Source organism: Gossypium hirsutum, chromosome A05, assembly GCF_007990345.1.
Source record: "Gossypium hirsutum isolate 1008001.06 chromosome A05, Gossypium_hirsutum_v2.1, whole genome shotgun sequence".
Taxonomy (NCBI): domain Eukaryota; kingdom Viridiplantae; phylum Streptophyta; class Magnoliopsida; order Malvales; family Malvaceae; genus Gossypium; species Gossypium hirsutum.
Genome location: NC_053428.1, coordinates 26140440 through 26162326, shown reverse-complemented (window position 1 = coordinate 26162326; position 21887 = coordinate 26140440).

The window sequence follows — 21887 nt, the reverse complement described above, 5'->3', positions numbered from 1 at the left end:
TTATTGGCGGTAAGTTCATTTGTGCGATTCAATTTTTCGTTATGGATTTCACAAATTTCCTATTAATCAGTCGTTGGAATGCTATTTTTAGGGTCTGGTGGTCTCGGGAGTGGTCTCGCATCAAATTCAAACCAGGTATGTACCCTAAACATGTAAAATTGAGGTTTGGCGAAAGCTGAAAATTGGGTCTATCGATGCCACACAGGCGTGTGGCCGACCGTGTGACGGTGTGAGTGGGGGCCAGATGGGCTAAACCAGGTTGGGCGTGTGGGCCCACACAGGCAAGGCCATTTTGGGCTTGTGAGCCCACAAGGCATGTGGGCCCAAAATTCTAAAATTTTCCCTAGGGTCGCACGAGTTGTTCTGATTGACTGTGGACCTACCGTAAGGTCAGTAAGGGCTAAACAAACCCTATTTCATGTGATCTAATACTCTGATAGTCTGATTTAAGTAGGAAACTGATATGTATGTCTGACTTTACTGTTAAGTATGTATTTATCTGTATATGAGCATGTTAAGCATGTTTATTCTGTTATTTTTGCATATTTTTTCTGTATCTGTGTTTGGGGTGGGATTTGTATATGTGGAGGAAGTGATTTGTACAGCGACCTTTCGCCTATATTTTAGTAGCTTGACTGCATATTATCTACATTAAATAGGTGCATGGGTTACACGGTCTAGACACAAGCCCGTGTGCTAGGCCGTGTGATCAATTCTAAGCATTCTATTTTTAAATTTCAAAGATGTAGAGGACAAATGACCAAGTCACACTATAACAGCTCAGTTTTAGCTAAATCAGAATAGTGGTTTTGAGACCACAAATTTGAGGTCATAAAATTATTTTAATACTATTTTTGGTGTTTAAATTATGTGAATTTATATGGGTGAAAATTTTGTGAGCTAATTTTATCGTTTAATAGCTCAATTTCAGAAAAAGGACTAAATCGGGTAAAATGAAAAAGTTGCATTCTATATGATAAAGGTGTTTATTTGTCATGGCTTATTAAATGGGAGGTCCTTATGTTGAAATTAGACCATTGATAGTGGAATTTGACATAAATGGGCATTAAAATGGATGATATTAAATGGTTTTAAATAAGGTTAATTTGGTAATTTAGTTAAATAATGTATATTAATTAAAAACAAAAGATGAAAGCATGTTCATATTTGTTTATTTCTTAACCTAAATTGAAGGGGAGAATACTTCATCTAGGGCTCACACATTTGGCACCTTTAATCCTTGATTAAGGTATGATTTTTTATCGGTTTTTGATGATTTCTATGTTTTTTGTGATCATTGCTTTGAGTACTAGCTAGCCCATACCCTAATTCTTGATTTTCTTGATGAATTTTTGAGTTTCCATTGGTGAATGCTTGAGCTTTTCAATGTTTGATGATGAACAATGAAAGCTTGGTGCTTGATATACATGTTTTGTAAAGTGATTTTTGACAAAAATGTCAATTAAGGATTAATTTGCGAAAAGTGTAAATTGAGGGGTTAAAATGTGAAATAAATGAAAGTTTTGGGTTTTTAAGGGTCCCTAGGAAATTCAGCTAGGCTTGGGTGAAATTAAATTGTTGGTAATTTGTGTTTTTGTGAAATAGGGACTAAATTGAATAAATGTGTAACTATAGGGGCTAAAGTGAAAATGCCAAAATATGTGTTTTTGGATTAAATTGAATGAATTGGTGATTAAATAGGTTAATTTTGAATACATACAGATCAAGAAAGAAAGAATTTAGATTTAGATCGAGGAAAATGAAGGTTATCGAGTAATTGAGTTGATTCGTCCATTCTGAGTACAAGGTAAGTTCGTACGTGATAAACATTGTTACAATTATGTTTTTAATGCTTTGATAATGCATAAATTGTACATATGCGACTACGGCTATGTACGACGACAAATCTACTATGTTTGGCACTTAGTGTGCATTTTGAGATAGCTTCGGCTATATACAGCACTTAGTGTATGAATTGAAATAGCTTCGGCTTTTTATGGCACTAAATGTGCAATACCGAGATAGGTTCAATTTAATGTGATGGCACTAAGTGTGCGATATCATTATAGCTTCAACTAATCATTTATGCACTAAGTGTGCGAATTCTTAGAGCATTGAAAGACTTCCGAACGAATTAATGTATTGAACAAAAAGGTGAGAATGAAATAAATAAATACGGGAAAGTTCAGGTATGTATGATACCTATATGGTAGTTGGTACTATGTGTATGAAGCTTGATGAATTTGTATATAAATGTTAAATGTTGGTGGATTAGAATTGAATGATGACATAAGAACTAATAAATGTTTATTAATTGATGTTTTGTATTATATGAACTGTTGAGTATATTTGGTACGAACTTAATAAGCTATGAAGCTTACTGTGTGTAATTTGTCTATGTTTTTTAGATCATCGAAGCTAGCTTGGATTCAGAGATCGTCAGGAAACATCATCACACTATCGATCATCTTGTTGGTACTTTTCTAGCTTGTATATATGGTATATAGCATGTATAGGCTAATGCCATTTTGAGTATGTTTTGAGTTGTGAATTTAGCCATGTGATATGGTTTGTTAATGATGTAAATGTTGGTATGGACATGGCCATTTAAGTTGGCTTGAATTATGGGCTTAATATGAGATACATGAGGTGTATTTAATGCCTTATGTGTTGTGGCTTGAATTTGTGATGTTGAAATGGTAATTTTTGTGGCATGGAATTGGTGATGATGAAATGCATTTAGAAGTCATATAAGTTTAATAATTTTGGTATAATTTGGTTATGGAATTGAGTAGTTGAAATGTTGTGCAAAGATGACATAATATGTGTACGAATTGGTTGGTCTTGGTTGCTTATAAATGTCTTGAAATGGTACCATTTAGGTTGATTGATATGCATGAGAAAAGGGTGGAAAATTTGGCTTTTCAAATGGCCTATTTTTGTCCAAATAGGCAGAGACACGAGCGTGTGTCTCAGCCGTGTATGACACATGGCTATGTTACACGGCCGTTTGTCCCTTGGGGTAGCCCTACGGATTTAAGTCAATTTCGAGAACAGCTTAGACACACGAGAGTGTCTAATGACCGTGTGAGGCACACAGCCTTGGCATATGGGCGTGTGTGGCCGTGTGACCCAAGTCAGTAACCTCCCCAGTTTTCCCACGGCCAAGGCACACGGGCGTGTCATCGGCTGTGTGGTACAAGTCAGTATGTATGCCCTGTTTTCATACGGCTTCTGACACGGACGTGTCTTGTGGCCATGTGAGACACACGGCCTGTTAACATGGGCTTGTGATCCTGATATTAAAGAAAAAAATTTAGGTTTCTTAAAGCTTGCATATGTTATCGGTTTAGTCCCGAACCACTTCTAAGCATGTTTTAAGGTCTTGTAGGACCTTAGAAGGGACAATATGATTGGGATGAATGGATTTCAATTATGATTACATAAGTGTATGAGATTGAGATGTATTGTTCAATAATGCCTCGTAACCCTCTTCCGGCAACGGATAGAGTTAGGGGTGTTACACACACGCCCATGTGATAGGTTGTGTTTCATGCACGGTTGAGACACATGCTCGTGCCGTGCGGACGAAATAAGGTCATTTCTAAGCCATATTTCTCACCCAATTTTTGACATCAACCTATCACAATAAATTGCACATTTACAAACCATATCAAAGCACTCAAAACATGCTAAAATCATGTCTTAAACATGACATACTACCGCATAGAACCAATGTGCTCTTAAGCACCTCAAATGACAATTTATCATTATGTTATCCTAATACTCATATTTACCTAGATACCAAATGTGTATATGCATAATCAACTCATATTTCAAGAATGATAAATCTACTTTATATATACATCAAAACATATTAATCATAAGACATTCCAATGGCTATTTACAACCAAAACATGTATATGCCAACATTGGCCAATTAACCTATACATGCCATTATAACTAAAATTAGTTTTGTATTTGTACCAAAATAGGCTGATGGATAATGTGATGACATCTCCGCCAATGAGCCTCCGAATTACTATAGAACAAAGGAAAATAATACAGAGTAAGCTTTAAAGCTTAGTAAGTTCGTATAACATTGAATTTAATAAGTTCGTATAACATTGAATTTAACTTACCAATTAATTCACATTTAAGGTATGAAAATAAACATGCTCAAAACAATTTGGCCAAATGCCTAAACACATATCCTCATCAAGCATGTTTGTCATGTAATTCACATGAATATCAAGAAACATGTTTGAGCTCAAAATCAATCAAATTTTCTATATACATATATATTCCATATAACATGTACAAATAATATTCATGTATTTCAAATATATTTCCGTAATAATTCGTCATGAATTCAGATTATCTCATATCATAACTTTGCACGTTAAATTATTCCTTATTCGATGGATACATGTGTAGTACACACGAAGTGTACAAATCTGTAATCTGTTAATTCATGTATTATCTATCAATTCATATTCAGGAATGCTCATAAGAGCACATAAACGGGAAGCTCATGTGAGCCATGTAATGGGAAGCTTTGGAGAGCCAATATCGGAAAGCTCCGGAAAGCCATTAATCTGGAAGCTCATAAAAGCCAATTATCGGGAAGCTCCAGAGAGCGAAATAATGGGAAGCTCATAAGAGCCTATTATCGAGACGCTCATAAGAGTTGTGGTGTGTCCGTAACACATGCAGGACCACAACCAATCGGGAACCCTTAATGACAATGTCATTTGTATCCATCGAATTTCTTAGGTTTAAACGGGACTCGGTACTTGTCAGACATTTTCGGATCTGTGATCAATGTTTATACATGGAAATCATACATGTGACAGCCCAAAATGTGACCCTAGTCGGAAAGTGGTTTCGGGACCACAAAACCGAGTCATAAAAATAATTAACCGCCATATTTGAAGCTTATTATATGTATATATGCATGTGTGAAAATTTCATGTTTGAATTTTGTTAATTGTAAGTGAATTTTATTAAATAGGACTTGTGTGAGAAAATTTAGAAATGTGAGAGGCAAATGTTAAAGTGGCCTATTGATGCATTTAAAAATGCTTGTACTTGCATGTCAAATTGGCCAAATTCTAGATGGTGGCCGGCCATGTTATGGACTAAAGCATATTATAATTATTTTGTGTCCCCATTTTATGCTAATAATTTTATGTTACAAAATGAAATAAGGAATAAGGCTAATAAAATACTAGTTAATGGGAGGAGAAACCAAAGTTTCTCCATCCTTGCTCCTCATTGCCGTACCTAGAAGAGAAAAGCTTTGAAAAATTCAGCTATGGTGGTTAGCTAAATCAAGGTAAGTTCAAGGATGATTCTTGGATTTTTAGCATTTTTTTTAGTTAGTCATTAAGTTCTTTGCTTAACCCATGACCAAAATTTGAAATGGTGTGGTGTCTTGAGCATTCGGTTTTAGTTATTAAAGGATGAGATTGGGTTATAGTCTTTATGTTTTATGAAGAATTGTTGAAGAGAAAATGTTCAAGAAATGGTTGTTGTTCATGTTATTTGGATGAAAAAGAAAATGGTAGTTAGGTGAAGTAGAGTCTAACAAATGAGCACATATGTGCATTAGTTGCTAAATGGAGAAAAATCGGCTAACAAGTTGGGTACTAAGGCCGAATATGATTTTGGATACTATTGGGCAATGTATGTGTTTTGAATTGATGGAATGGAGAGGATGCTTTAATTGTGTTATGAACAATTATATGTTAAATTAAGGTTTGCTAAGCTAGCTACTAAGGTGAAATGCAAATGTTAGCATTTGATTTGGTAATAATCTGCTTGGGGACAGCAGCAGTAAGGTGATTTTGGAAAATCGCCATAATTTGTAGGAGTTGAATTAGAAGCTGAGTAAATTATTTCATTAAAGCTTGAAGAGTCTAGTTTCTTACAAAAGAAACTATAAAAACAAAAGAGTTACCGATCTTGAGATATTTGAAGTATTGTGGGGCTGAGTCAAAATGACTACTAGATTCCCTGTTCTGTTTTTATAAAATCAGTATAAATTGTACAAAAATGTCCCTAAGATAAAATTTATGTGCTTAGACTCCTTAATGAGTCTAGTTTCAAATGAAATAAACAAGAACATATTTTGAATTCTGTACAATGAGAAATTTGATTCGTAGTGAAGGATAGTCAGTTTAGTCAAACAGTGAAACAAGGTGAACTTTAAGAAAAATCTGGTATTGTTGGGCTAAACTAAAAATTTTGAAAATTTTATGGATAATAGATAAATGAGTCTTCTGTCAAGAAAAATTTACGGCAATTGATTTGGAGTTTCGTAGCTCCAGTTATAAAAACTTTAGTGACTGTTGCTCAGGAAGTCAGCTTATAGGGAAATTGTAATTATATTGTAAACATTAATGAAAATTTGCTAATGAATTATTTATTGATTTTTATAAAGCTTACTGTAATCTATGTGTGTGAAAGTCGAATCTATATATATTATATTCTGAAAGTAATACTTGAATAGTCGATTAATGACTATTTTAAAATTTGTTGAACTTAAGCTCAAGAGCAAAGGGGAACTAAATCCGATAAAGGGAAGGAAAAAGTAATTGAATAGCCATTGAAGTCGTTTGACAACATCCGAGGTAAGTCTTCGAGTAATGACCCTACTTGAATTATATTGAAATGATTAGTCATACTATGACGGATAGCCGAATGTGCATAGAGACTATGTTATAAAGCCAATTGAAATCATGCTCTTTGTGTGTGGCTATTGAGCCGAAATTGGAAAGGTTTAATAAATGTTTTGTGTTTGAGCCTTAGTAACGAAAATGAAATATGGATGTGTCATGATTGTTGATATATGTGTGCATGAGCATTTGAATGATATCCGGGCTAAGTCCCGAAGGCATTTGTGCTAGTGATTTTATCCGGGTTAAGACCCGAAGGCATTTATGCTAGTGATTTTATCCGGGCTAAGACCCGAAGGCATTTGTGCGAGTTGATATATCTGGGCTAAGACCCGAAGGCATTTGTGCGAGTTGCTATACCCGGGTTAAGACCCGAAGGCAATTGTGCTTGTGGTTATATCCGGCTAAATTCCGAAGAAACTTGGGTTCGAAGGTGAGCGTGTTGTGCTGTAATAAATTCAATTAATACGCTCGAAAAACCCAAACGATAAGGTATGTTTGCGTGTGCATCGGAAAAGTCGATTCGTTTTAAATAGTATTCGTTCAATCGACTAACGAACTTTCGGCTTTTAGATAGGTTAATACCTTGTGTGTATATGTTGATGAAATGTGAAGTAAGTATGTTTATGAGAATGTGTATTAATAAAGTGATTCATTTAGCTATGTGAATGTAATACTTTAGTCAAAGCCGATTTCATTACTTAAAACTTACTAAGCTTTAAAATGCTTACCCCGTTGCTTTGGCTCTCTGTTTTATAGATTTGTTCGTTAGATATCGGATTCGGGATCATCGAAGTCGAAGTCATCCACACTATCAAAGCCTTTTGGTACTCTTTTAGTTGAACTCTGGATATGGCATGTATAGGACTACCCTTTTTGTTGTGGGTCATGGACCCTTTGGATTTGTATAATTTTGGATAGCCATGCGAAAATGGCTTATATATGTTTGAGCATAATGTTACAATTATTTGGTATGGATATGGTTATTGAGAGGTGTGGATATGCTTAACAAGGATTGGCCATGGGAATGGTTAATCACTATCATAATTTGTGCTATTTATGCTAAAAGGGCTAGTTGAATCATGGAAACTATGAAATAGGTAAAGTCTACCTTAAAGGCAGATGCTGACAGCAGCAGTGATGTAGATTTAGAAAATCACTAAAATAGTAGGAATGGAATTAAATAGTGAATAAATTATGTAAACGAACCTTAATGAATATATTTTCATAGGAAAGTAACGAAACGATCATATGGACAGTATGTTAAGAGATATTCAGGTTCTCGTGAGACAGGGCCAGAACGGTTTCTGGATTCCCTGTTCCGACTTTGGAAATTCATTATAAATTAAACAGAGATAATTAGGAGTCATTCCATATATGTATAGATTCCTCTCTGAGTCTAGTTTCTATAGAAACAAACGGAATCAGTATTGAAGCTCTGTGCAGGGAGATATCCAAGTCGTAATGCGCAAAGGTCAGTGTAGTCGATCCCTGTAACATGGGAGACTTTTACTAATAAACTGTACTAATTGGCCCAACCAAAAATTCTAGAAAAAAATATGTAGATGGAAATATGAGTCTAGTTTTAGGGAAAATTTACGAAACTGATTTTTGAGTTGTGAAACTCAAGATATGATTTTTAAGGTGACAGTGACGCAGTTAGCCAACTGCCTGGAAATTTTTAAAATGGATTGTGCAAAGAAGTGATATAAGTCTGCAAACCCCTCGTGTCCGACTCCGGCGACGGACTCGGGTACGGGTTGTTACAATACATTTCAAAATCACAACATTCAATTCAAACATATAAATATACACAATTTAGTTACACGAACTTACCTCGATAATTGTTCGTGTATGCAAAATCTACTAATCCGACACTTTTTCTTTTCCTCGATCTAACTCTGTATTTGGTCTATCCAGATCTATACGAATGAATTTAACATTAAATTAATACAATTCATATTCAATTCAATCCAATTCATACCCTAGGCAAAATTACCATTTTGCCCCTATACTTTTGATTAATTACAATTTCATCCCTAAGCTCGGAAAATGAAATTCATGCAATTTAATCCTTATTCCAAGCCTATCTGATTTTTACATAACAATACCAGCCCATGTATTTCATAAAATTTAGAATTTTTCCATGAAACATCTTTTCAAATTATCTCCTAATCATAATTTCATCAAAATTCCCTTTACAAAAGTTGTTTATCTATCAACAACATTTCATTTTCTTCCATAAAACTTCATAATTCATATAAAACTTCATAATTCATACATACTCATCCATGGAAAAACCCTAACACTTTGATAACTTTACAAATTAATCCTTGAGATAGCTAGATTAAGTTATTACGATCCCGAAAATATAAAAATTACTAAAAACGGGACAAGAAAACATACCTAATTGAGTCAATTAAGTTTGCTCAAAACCAAAATTTCATAGCTAAGGTTTCCATATATTTTGATTTGGGAAAGATGATGATATTAGATTTTTATCATCTTTAATTATTTCTCTTTCCAATTTAATCCTTTTCTTTTCTTAAATTTCCAATGATGAATTATCACACTTATCTACTAACTCCAATAATTGGTTTATTTACCATATAAGGACCTCAAATTTTAAATTTCATAGCTATTTGATACCTATAGTACTAGAATCCAACTTTTGCACTTTATACAATTTGGTCCTTTCTATTAAATTAAACATGTAATCGATAAAATTTCTTTACGAATTTTTCATACAATATTTTAATCATAATGTAGACTATGAAATAATATTAAAATGATTTTCTTTTCAAACTCAGATTTGTGATCTCGAAACCACTATTTCGGTTTCACTGAAAATAGGTTGTTACACACAACCTTCTCCATTGGTGTTTCATATTTCTTTGGATAACTATCTTAAGACAGTAGAAGAAAGAAAGCATATAAAAAAGGTTTCATGCACATTGGCAATAGAAAGCCTTATGCATGAGATGATTTGCACATGTCAAGATATTTGTTTTGCAGTTGGAATAGTGAGTCGATATCAGGTGAATCTTAGACCTAAGCATTGGCAAACAATAAAGCATATAATCAAGTATTTATGGAGAACGATGGATTATATGCTAGTATATTTTGGAGGGGACATAACACCTTTTGGATATATGAATTTGGTCTTTTAGACCTATAGGGGTTTGAGAAAAACAAAATTAGACTATGTTTGTTATAAGAGGCAAGGCATAGTTTAGAGGAGTGTTAATAAAACATGTATTGTTGCTTTCACTATGATGGCCAAATATATGGTTCCTTCAGAAGCAACCAAAAAAGCTACTTTGCTTCAGAAGTTCTTTACTAATCTAAAAATAGTTTTTAGTACGGAAAATGATTATCATACTATTTTTCGATAACAATGTTGCCATAGCTAATACTAGGGAGACCAAGCATCATAAAAGGAAAAAGCACATTGATCAGAAGTGGGTAAAAAAAGTGGCGGTATAGGACTCCCTTTCCCATGAAAAAGTTGTCAAACACACCTTTGAAAAGACTTAAGTGTACCATGACTCCTCAAATTTAATTAATTTAGAATTTTAGATGAGAATTAAACTCTTGCATAATTCTTTTATAAATAAATATATATGTTTGTTGAAATTTAGCGTGCCCAAAATATTAAAGGAAAACTCTGTAAAAATTTACTAGTATTTAATTTGAGTAATTTTTCTTGTACTATAATTTCTATTTTTCATGATTTTGGAATCTTGATTGGGAGTAATTATAATTGTGATCATCTAGTAATTATAATTTTAGATTTAAAGAGTTAAGATTTTCTATTTAGCACATAATGAGACAACAATACTCCCTTTGGGAGAGTCTCGATTTTGTCCTTGTTCGATTCTTTGTTTTAGAACCTACTCTCTAAGTAACTATGACTTTAAAAATAGTGAAGAAAATCAATTGGTTGAAAGTGTAAAGAGTTTAGACTTTGACTTAACTTTATTGAAAATTTTGGTGACCTTGGTGATTTCGAATCTCCTTGCAACCTTAGCACAAGATACTTATTTGGCCAGATTTATTGCTATAGATATTATAACAAAAAGTTTATTTTTACCATTTTTTCTATTTTTACCATTTTTAAAATTTTGTTGCCCCAACTCTAGCATAGTTTTTAATTGTTTTCCAACATATTGTTCATATACCATTATAATATAAATATATATATATATTGACTTAATGGCAAGAGTATTATGTGGAAGACATGAGAGTTTGAGTTTGATCTCAAACAACCCCATTTCCCTATCCAATGAATGTGAGAAAGTACCTCAAATAATTTTTTTTTTCTAAATACAAAATTTAGATCTAAAATATAATTTTTCTTCCCCATAGTGATCAGTGTAAAAAAAACCTACATCTAAAAGTTTTCAACAAAAGATTTTGCCCCCTAAATTCTCATGTTCTTATTTCTTTCATATTTATTCGTATAGCTACCATCTTAAAGTTTAAAAACTTTCAAAGTATAATGACTTATTTAGCCCTTCAAATTTATTAAAAAAAAATTTTTAACCCTTCATTTAATTTTCATTTTTTAGCCTTTAAATTTGCGTTATTTATCAAATCAGCCCCAAATTGATGAAAAAGTTAACGTTTGTCAGCTCTGCCGATACGACATACACATGTATGCCATGTCAGCATAGTTAATAAACGTTAATTTTCTATCCATTTTTGGATGATTTGACAAACTATGTAAGTTTAAGGGTTAAAAGAGACGAAAATTTAAATAGGAAGGACTAAAATAACTTTTTTTATAAAGTTAGAGAGTGACATTACCACTCTACCAACTTTTAAATAGTATATTAAGAATTACCACTTTACGTGTGAAACAAGAACTTGCAAAGTGTTTAGTCTTAAAAATAAATGAGAAGTTAAACTCTTCAAATTTATTTAATTTAGAATTCTAAATGAGAATTAAACTCTTGCATAATCTCTCTTCGATTTGAGTTTATTGAAAAATTTGACAACCTTCTTAGAGATCTCCTTGCAATAGTCAAATTTGTTGTTGTAAATGTCATAACAAAATTTCGTTTTAAAAAAAATTTTAAAATCTCGCAATCCCAACTCTTTTAACATATTTTTTAATTGTTTTCCAACATATTATTCATATAATAGACCATCCATAAATTAAGAGAGAGAGTAGCCTCAAACTCTGAACCTATTAGATATCAATTTCTAAAGATGTTTACATAAATTAATTCAACTAAATTCTTCATCTACTTTTTTTTCTTAACATCATAAGAAATAATCAGTTTTTTTTTCGAAATACAAAATTTAGATCTAAATTTTAAATATTTTCTTCTAAATAGTAATTAGTGTAAAAAGACCTACATCTAAAAACTTTCAAAAAATTTCCCCGCTAAATTCTCATGTTCTTAATTCTTTCGTATTTATTCACATAGCTACTATCATAAAGTTTTAAAACTTCCAAATAGTATATTGCAAATTACATTTTTATTTGTGAAACAAGCATGGGCAAAGTGGTTATTCTTAAAAATAAATGAGAAGTTAAATTAGCATTAAGGTAAATTCATTTCAAATAATCTTTTTAATAAAAGGAGAAAAAGAAGTTGAATTGTATCATTCAACAGCTATATTAGAAAAGAAATTAGTAATCTAGTTTTTTTTAACAAAATTGTAGTTAATCATTTAGTTATAAGTAAAACAATGTATGTTATTGCACCCAAAATTGATCCAAAAATATATTTATTTTACTTTTATAAAGAGTAGTGAAAATTTTAAAATATCACATTATCAAAATCCGTAATAAAATATCTTTGTACCATAATCAACAAGTCAATGACTATTCCAACTCAATTATACTTAGTTTTTGTTTTTGTTTTTTTTTATCTAGCTTTACCCGTTCTTCTTTGTCAACAAGTGCAATTCTTCTGAAGGTTAATGTTCCCCTTCCAAAGGTTAAAATTCCACTTCCAATAATTTTATCAAAACTAGTAGAAAATTTATGCACTAGCAAGTCAATTGGAAACCACAAGTTCTACTTGAAAGCACTTTCCACTCCTGAAGTTATTGCGGCAAAAGATTCGACCCAACTGGGAACCTTCATTATGAAATTAGGAGCAACAAATGCCAAGGCAACGCTGAATGTATATAATGAAATGATTAAGAAATCAAGCTCACCCCAAGCTTTGAAAGCTCTTAATTGTTACGTTGAACCTTACAAATATGCAGTCTCATCATTTGAAATGGTATCTTCAGAATTGATTGAAGATCCCCAAACTGTAAACTATGACGTAACTGTAATAGGTATTGAAATTACTAATTGTGAAAAGGAACTAATTGACGGAAAAGTTCAAGCGCCTTGACTTCTTACTTGGAATCGGTTTCGCAATCTTATATTACAATGGGAGGTGAGATAACATCATCTCTTGAACTTGAGAATCAAAATGAGTATTAGGCAAAATAAATCAAGAGAATATGTATAGATAATAATGTGTGAATTTTTTTTCTTGATTGTTAGAAGTCATGTGAGCTAAATTTCTGTTAAAATAAAATACAAGTGGCAAGATAGGGGATCTACGAGGGCGAAGGCCTAGGGCCAATATATGAAATCTGTTGTACTGATATTGTATGTGTAACATCTGAAAGCATGTCAGTAGTATAAATTCTGCATCTGATTTGTAAATTTGGGAAATCTGTTAAAGCATGATTTATCTGTGTACATCTAAGTATGTATTATGTTTCAGCATGTGCATTGGGTGGGATAATTATGTGACGGAGGAAATGTTGGTCATTTAATGATCTGCCTTATCTGGTGGTTTAATCACATATCTGTTTTAGCAACTTGACTGAAATTCTGGTGGTTTGACCACACTTATCTGATTTTGGTAGATTACCGCATTATTTTTGGCAACCTTGACTGCACATTTCTGTACAGTGATATACGATCACTTTATTAGTGTGTAGGGTTGGATGGGTATTTATTACCCTAATTGGTTCGTAGGGATGAACGAAGATGGTGTGTAGCGGAGGGGAGTAGGATTTATATCTGATATGTGAAATATGTTGCATAGCATGTTATGCCATGTCATCTGTATCTGATCTGCTTATTATGTTGCATTGCATAAAATTGTCACGTCATCTGTGTCTGTTTAGGTATCGAATCTGTGTTATTATCAAATATCTAATAAATGCATGAGGGTTGAGTTGCTCACTAAGCTTTGTTAGCTCACCCTATAATTTTATCTTCTCAGGTAATCAGCAAACTTAGGATCGGACGACGTGCGGGAGCTCAAGTTAGATTCTCAATTATAAAACGGTTTTTAAGAGACTTATTGTTAAATATGGACTTTTTTTGGATTGTTAGTACTTTTGGATTTGTTTTTCGATTTTTGGTTTATTTTTTTAGACTTTTTGATATAATTAACATTGTTAAATTGTAAATGGCGCATTTTCACAAATTAAATCTATAATTTTTAAAATTAACAATTTAGTAATTTTCGCTGCAAGATCAAGTAATTACTTAAGTGTTTTCGGTAAAATAAATAACTTCATTGTGTATTTTCCTGAAAAATTGTAAGTGATTTGTCAAAATTAGTACCGTTGAAACACACAGTTTTCTATTTAAAATCTGAGTTTAAAATAAGTTTATATAATTTTTTAAGATTCAACTACAACGTCTAAGGCTAGTATAGGATATTATATTGAGATACTAGTTACGACCCTTTAGCATTAGTCAGAAGTGATAAAGGTTGGGTTAGAATTAGTTTTGGAAAACTTTGAATCTTTCTTTCAATATTTTTGATTTTTAAAAACAATCAAAGTATTAAATGTTACCGAATGATAGGAAACCAAATTTTATTCTTTTGTTTTTAAAAACTATTTTAATATACTATTGTTTGCATTATTTACATTAAAAATATTTATTTGTATATTTTTAAAAAATTATAAAAAATAGAATTCGAATTGGACTTAAGTAAGTTGGTAAAATCTATATATAGACTTAAACAGGAATCCTGCTCATGAATCTAATTTTGATCAAATGATCAAAACTTTTGAATTTGAGCAAAACATTAATAAATTTTATGTTTATAAATGTATTAAAAGATAGAAATATGGTCTTATTTGTTCTATATGTCAATGATATTCTATTCATACATTTTGTAAAAAAATTATTTTTTTTTATTTTCATCAATTGAGTTAGAGTTGCTTAACTTGTAACATCAAATTTAGTGAAAGATTTTATTATAGTAAAGATTCTGATATAGATAATGAATTTTTATGAGTACTGCACACACAAGTAATAATTGCATGTTATTTTTTATTAAAAAAAGAATGAGCTAAATATGTAAAGAAATTAAGCAATTAATTTTTAATTGAAGGTGATCTATTTAAAAATTAAGGTTTATGTGTAAAAGTTACTCATTAAAATTATGGCCCCTAAATTACACATAAATTTAACTTTTATGACCTCTTAACTTCAAAAAAGAGAGAAAGTTAACTTATGTAAAAGTTTTGTGCTAATTTGAAATATTAAAATCAGAATGTTTATTTCAACATATCAAAAGACTTGGATACAATTTCACATCTAATTTTTTATTTTTAATAATTTCACACAACAAATACTAATAACTTAAGTTTTATATCTAACAAAATATTATTATGCATGGATTTATTTATTTATTTATTTATTTATTTATTTTGTTGCTTGGCCGATCTAACATATAGTAAATAATCATCATCAAACAAGCAACCCAAGCCACAAAACATTGGACACCTCAAATTTCCTATTTCAATAAGCAGCATAAAACATAGGGATAACTAACTCTTACCTCATCCATCCTACTATAGCAGCATAAATCAATCACTTGATCTAAAAATAAATGCATTTTTTTTCTAAGCCAATATGAAATTTTATTAGCGAAGGACCTCAAAGAGGTTACAAAACACACCAAATACAACTTACAAAGTGTAACTCCATAACTCAAAATAACATCACCTATAACTTACAATTGCAAACGACAAAATAAGTCAAAGAAGAAACACAAAAAATAGCAATCATAACAGATGCTCCATGCAATTTCAAATTTGGCAATCAAGTAGTATTCTCCAAATCTCATATGTAGAAACTTGTAAAGTTTGGCAAACCTCCATTCCTCTTCGTAGTCGTCAGCTCAAAACATAAACCTTCCATCCCCATACAGCATCGAATCCGTATGGAAAAAGAACAATCCTTCAAACAGTCCTTGGGTGCTCCTATATTCACAGCCTTAATCACTCCCACCAAGCCAACTTCGAGCTTGCTTTAATCAGAACTCAAGATATCAATTCTCCCAAAAGTCAACCCACGGTACACTCCCCCTAACAACATACGCATGCATTTTTTTAAAAATAGCTCCACAGGTCATACCTTCAAAAGCCAACTTGGGAGCCCCTGTTACCTTGACTATTACCAAGAAACAAGAACCAGAAAACTACAGCACACCAAAGCTCTTTCACAAACCCTCTGTTCAAAGATTAACTCTAAGGCCTTCAATGATAATTATATACCAATGTTTTACATCATAATACTTCTCCCAGAAAATTTCTCTTTTCTTTTTATTTTAGCTTGTTTCTTGCTTTCTTTTCGAAGCACTAATTCATCCACCTCATAGAACAACTTCCATTTAAGGTTTTTATTCTCTCTTTTTTTTTTTTAATTCCCTACATGCGCTAACCTTATGTTAACTCAATTGGAACTTTCATGGGGTTATTCACCATAACAATTATTTCTATTAATTTAAAATTTTTGGGTTTAACAATATCAACATAACTAGTTGTAATCACCAGTAGTTTTTGTACATTGTAAAAGTTGTAGATTTAGCTCTTGTACTTTAATTTGATCATTTCAGTCTCTATACTTTTCAAATTTTAAAATTATAGTCCTAACTCAAATAATAGAAATTAAATTTATTTAGTTAAATACAATTACTAGTTGTATATTGTGCACGCTTGAAATTTTGGTCTTGAAGTAAATGGTAATTGTTAATACAAGAACTAGATTTTTAGCGAGTAATATATAGAAATAAAAAGTTGACATGGCATTACACATATGATAGTTTATCACATCAAATTTTGAAAATAACATAATAAATTTAATAATTATCTTTTGGTGAATATTGAAATTTTAAATTTTGAAAAACATAAAAACTAAAAATGACCAAATCAAAATATAATGATAATCCACAATTTCCTAAAGTAAAAGCACTACTAGCAGAATTTAACCTTCTAATTATCAACAGGGCGAATATAAAGATAGGTAGCCCCCCCCCCCGGTAAAATTCCTTTGTATGTAACTTAAAATTATAAAATTATGAATTAATATAATGATAAATTTGTATTTTGGCATCTAAGATTTTATAATTTAATTCTGATCCTCGTTTAAATTTTTTTTGCCTTCGCTCTAATTACTAATACTATGAAAATTTACTCACATAAACAAAATTTGAAGATTTAGTTTAATAAATAATTTTAAATGTAAATATAGAAAATTTAAAATAGTTAAAACATAAATTTTAAAAGTTAATTTAAAATATTAAAATTTTATACCAATCGATATAAGTTAATACAAGTTGATATTAGCTGAAATGGATCAAAACACACCAGAATAATTAAAATGAAATAAAATTTTAACCAAAATGAAACATAAATTATTTATTACCAATTTAAAATCAAAACGATATATATTTATCAATATCAATACCATACCAACTTCCATGGTTTTACCTTCGAGGCACATTCAATACTAAAATTAGGCATATGATCAAACTGAAAATTTTAAAGAAACTACGATTGGGTGACTTGTTGGATGGTTACAATATGTGGTATGTGTCATGATCCCATTGGGGGCTTGGGAGATGCATCATTGGGTGCATGAAATAGGGGATATCTTTTATCTGGTATGGGCTTTTTTCGCCCCCATGGACTTAATGATTTTTAGGCCAGTTTTTGGGGGGTTGGTATTTTCCTCTCCAACAGAGTCCAATGTCGCGAATGTGAATATTTTGGGTATATCCGAGCTAAGCATGCCAATATTCTCAAGAAAAATATATACTTCAATATCAAAAATTTAAAACTGGAAGAATATATTAGCAACTATGGACTACTAGCAGAATTTAATCGCCTAATTATCAGCAGGGCGAATATAAAGGTAGGTAGTGTAGCCTTGCCCCCAACAATAAAATTTCTTTGTAAGTCACGAATATAAAGATAAAAGTTATCTTTTGACTCCAAAATTTTATAATTCAAATTTGATTTCATTTAAATATTTTTCTACCTTTCCCCTTAATTACAATTATAAAAATTTACTAACATAATCAAAATTTGAAGATATAGTTTAAAAACTGATAATTTTAAATGTAATTATAGAAAATTTAAGATGGTTAAAATACAAAATTTAAAAATTAGTTTAAAATATTAAAATTTTGTATCAAACCATAAAAATCGATACAAATCAATATTAACTGCAATGAATCAAAACATATTGAAGTGATCAAAACGCATTAAAAATTTGACCAAATTGAAATATAAATTATTTGATATGATTTTAAGATTGAAACGATACCTACTTACCAATATCCGTACAATATCAACTTCCATCGTTTTATTTTTGAAGCACACGCGATATTCAAATTAGAAATATTATGAAATTGAAACCTATGATAAGAAAGCTATGATTGGGTGACTTGTAGGATGGTTACAAATGGTAAGGGTACACTGTTTCATGCTCTCATTGGGAACTTGGGAGGTGCATCAGTGGGTGCATGAAATGATTCGTGAGTCTAGAAATAGGGGATATCTTTATCTTCTTCGCTCCCACGAACTTCTCTTGATGATCTTTAGGTCATTTTTTGAGTTGTTGGTATTTTACTCTCCAACAGAACCCAATGTCGCAAATGTGAACATTTTGGGTATATCCGAGCTGAGCAAGCCAACATCCATATAAATTGTTATCCGTCAATATAAAATTTATTTATTTTTTATATGATTATGTACGCTATTTTTGTTAAAATTAATTTAATATTTTAATTAGTTATTTGATATAAATATTCAAATATGGATATTTATTAAAAATATTCTTTTCAAATTGATATTATCAATGTTTATTTGAAAAATTCAGTTTGTTAGGATATGAACCATTTACACGAAAGAAAATGTTAACGAGTCATTAAATAATCTTTAATCAGACACCAATTACATAATAGCAATATAAGTTTATTTCTTCTGTAACATCTAATAGTTATATTATATTATTAATTGCAATGTCACATTTTACAGTTCCCATATCTGACCCTAACAATAAATCCGTATTTGTGAGCCCAAAAATACAAAAGAGCATAAAAAATGAAAGACGAATTTTTTATCTTCGTCTTCAACCCAAAAGCGGCATTAAGTAAGCTCTTTCAATTTTAATTTGGATTATTAGTAAGTTTATATTTTAGCCATTTAATTATTCGAAAATTTTTATTTAAGTCACTAGGCTGTTAAAAGCATTGTTATATAGCCTTGTATGTTCGCACAACCTACACTAATCGAAAGTTCTTGTTCCCCTACTCTTCTACAGCTAAGTTTTTTTTTATAAAACAACTTTGAACATCACAAATATATTTAAAAGTTTTCATTTAAGTCAGTGGGTTATTAAAATTATTATTATATGACCTTATTTGTTCACACTATCTGCACCAATCAAAAGTTTTCATTCATCTTCTTTTCTACAGTTAAGTTTTTTCATGAAACGACTCTAAACATCATGAATTTGTAAACCAAAAGCCAAATAGTTATCTTATCTAATCTCTGGAATTAACTATTAGATCGCCTTAGATCTAAGATATGTTCTACTATTTGATGAGTACCAATCTACCATATCGATCATCGAAACATCACGTGGAGTTCGCTAGTCAGACTTTTAAAATAAAATTAAGAATCTAATGACTTAAATAAAAAATTTTGAATAATTTATTGACTTAAACAAAAAAATTTAAATAATTTAATACTTATTTTATAATTTTTTAAATTTAAATAATCAAAACATAAATTTATTAATAATTTAATCACCTCAAATATAATTTAAACTTTTAATTTACCCACTCTCTCTCTTTTTTGCTAGGAGCTAAAACGATTAGAGCACGTGTCGAAATGAATGTTGTAAAACTCCCTCTTTTTTTCCTTACATAATAGCTTACAAAAAAGATTTTGTTATAATTTCTTTTCTTTAAAAAAAAACAAAGTCTTAAAGCCTTACACGTCTGTGCTTTATTGCACTAACTTCCATATGTTGACGCACCTTTTATCGTAATTAGTACACTGGACGAGTAACACGTGTCTTTATTGACTCATCCCTTACCTTGACCTTATCCGTAGATTCCTTGTCAGATGTATCTTCCACGTGCACGTAAAAATAATATGATTATTTTCATTATAAAAGAGAGGAAGGAAAAGAAATTACAATTCCTAATTTAAGGATTAATTAAAATTTCATTTCAATGCAAGTTTTTTATTATTGCAATTTGTACCACAGTCTATTATTAAAGATCAGAGGCTACCGATAACAAGTTACATGTTAACCATATTTTATTAAATATAAAAGTTTCATATCTTATTTTTAAGCTATACATTAATTTTGAATCAATATATAAAGTCATATATTAATTTTAATTTTATGCAATTTTTTATATATAAATTTTTTATTTAATTTATTTTTTATTGGTAATTAACATCATTAATAATATAAAATTATTTTATGTTTATATATTACATACACAAATAATTATATTTATTAAATACTAAAATAAATTGATGTCTTCAGTTTTTTTTTAAATGTGTACCGTTGAATCAAAATTGAAGTTTTATACATACATTTGAATCAAAATCAAATATTTTATGTGTGTATTTTACAAAATCAAAATTCATATACCAAATTATATATTGAATTAAAATTCATGTATAATTTTAATATTTATCTATATTTTTAAATTTATACATATATCAATTGATTCGTTGATAAAATATTTTATCTCTATAAATAAATAAAAATTGTTACACATTTCATTTTTATTTAATAATTTATTTATTTCTCTTACTATATATATATTACTTTTTAAACTTATAAAATTTAAAAATTCTATTAACCGAAAAAAAATGAGTTAATATGTTTTTATATCACGTTTTCTTTCTTTTGTCTAATCTTGTAGCATATTCTTTTCCTTACCCCTAATTTTCTTCTATATTCTTTTGTCAAGACTGATCTACATGCACAATGATGGGAAATGATCTAGCGGGGTCGATGATTAATGACGGTGAGGAAATATCAAGGCAAATCAATATGAGTGAAGAAGCTGGCCTGTGAACATTGTCTTGTCGACTATTTTGTTACTATCAGCGTTCTTCATTTTCAATTTATGCGTAATATCCTATGTGAGGAGTCTCTACTTCAAATTTGGATGAAGAACCTTTATATATATATATATATATTGCTATAAGATCGATGTTGTAGAATGGTTTATGGGGACTTAGACTTTTAATTTATTCAGATTTTGGGTTCAAATTTATGATCATCTACATGGGTTGTTGTCAAAAGTCATGCCAAAACAATTTGGTAATTTCATTGGGACATTTATAGATTGTGACGCCAAATCACTGCTACGATTGTTAAGAAATATATGTGTCAAAGTCCATTTCGATGTTAGAGCCCTTTTGAAAAGGAAAAAAGAATTTGTTCTATCCCAAAACACCGAAGTTTATGCTAAATTCCAATATGAAATATGAAAGACTCAGTTTATTTTGTTTCTTATATGGGCGACTTAGCCATGGCACAAGTTTTGCGCTAGTCAAATCATTCATGGGAAGAAAGATTTGATTCTAGATTGCAATACTTTATTAAAGGCGGTCCTCCAACAAATTGTTGGCTAAGGGAGGAAAGAGATTCTACTTTCGCATGATTTGAGGATATGATCTAATGATGAGGAGATTAAGGAAGATTAAAAAAAATGTTTTGTTAATGAGATAAGCTTGAATCTTAGAATAAATTTGGCGAGGAGTTTGAATAAGGGAATGGGTTAGGATGGAGATAGAATCGGGCCAAAATGATTGTAGGATTGCTACATGGCCTTAAAACTTAAATAGAGCTCAATTGAACGATGAGAAGAGATTGAGAAATTCTGATACTACTTCTATAGT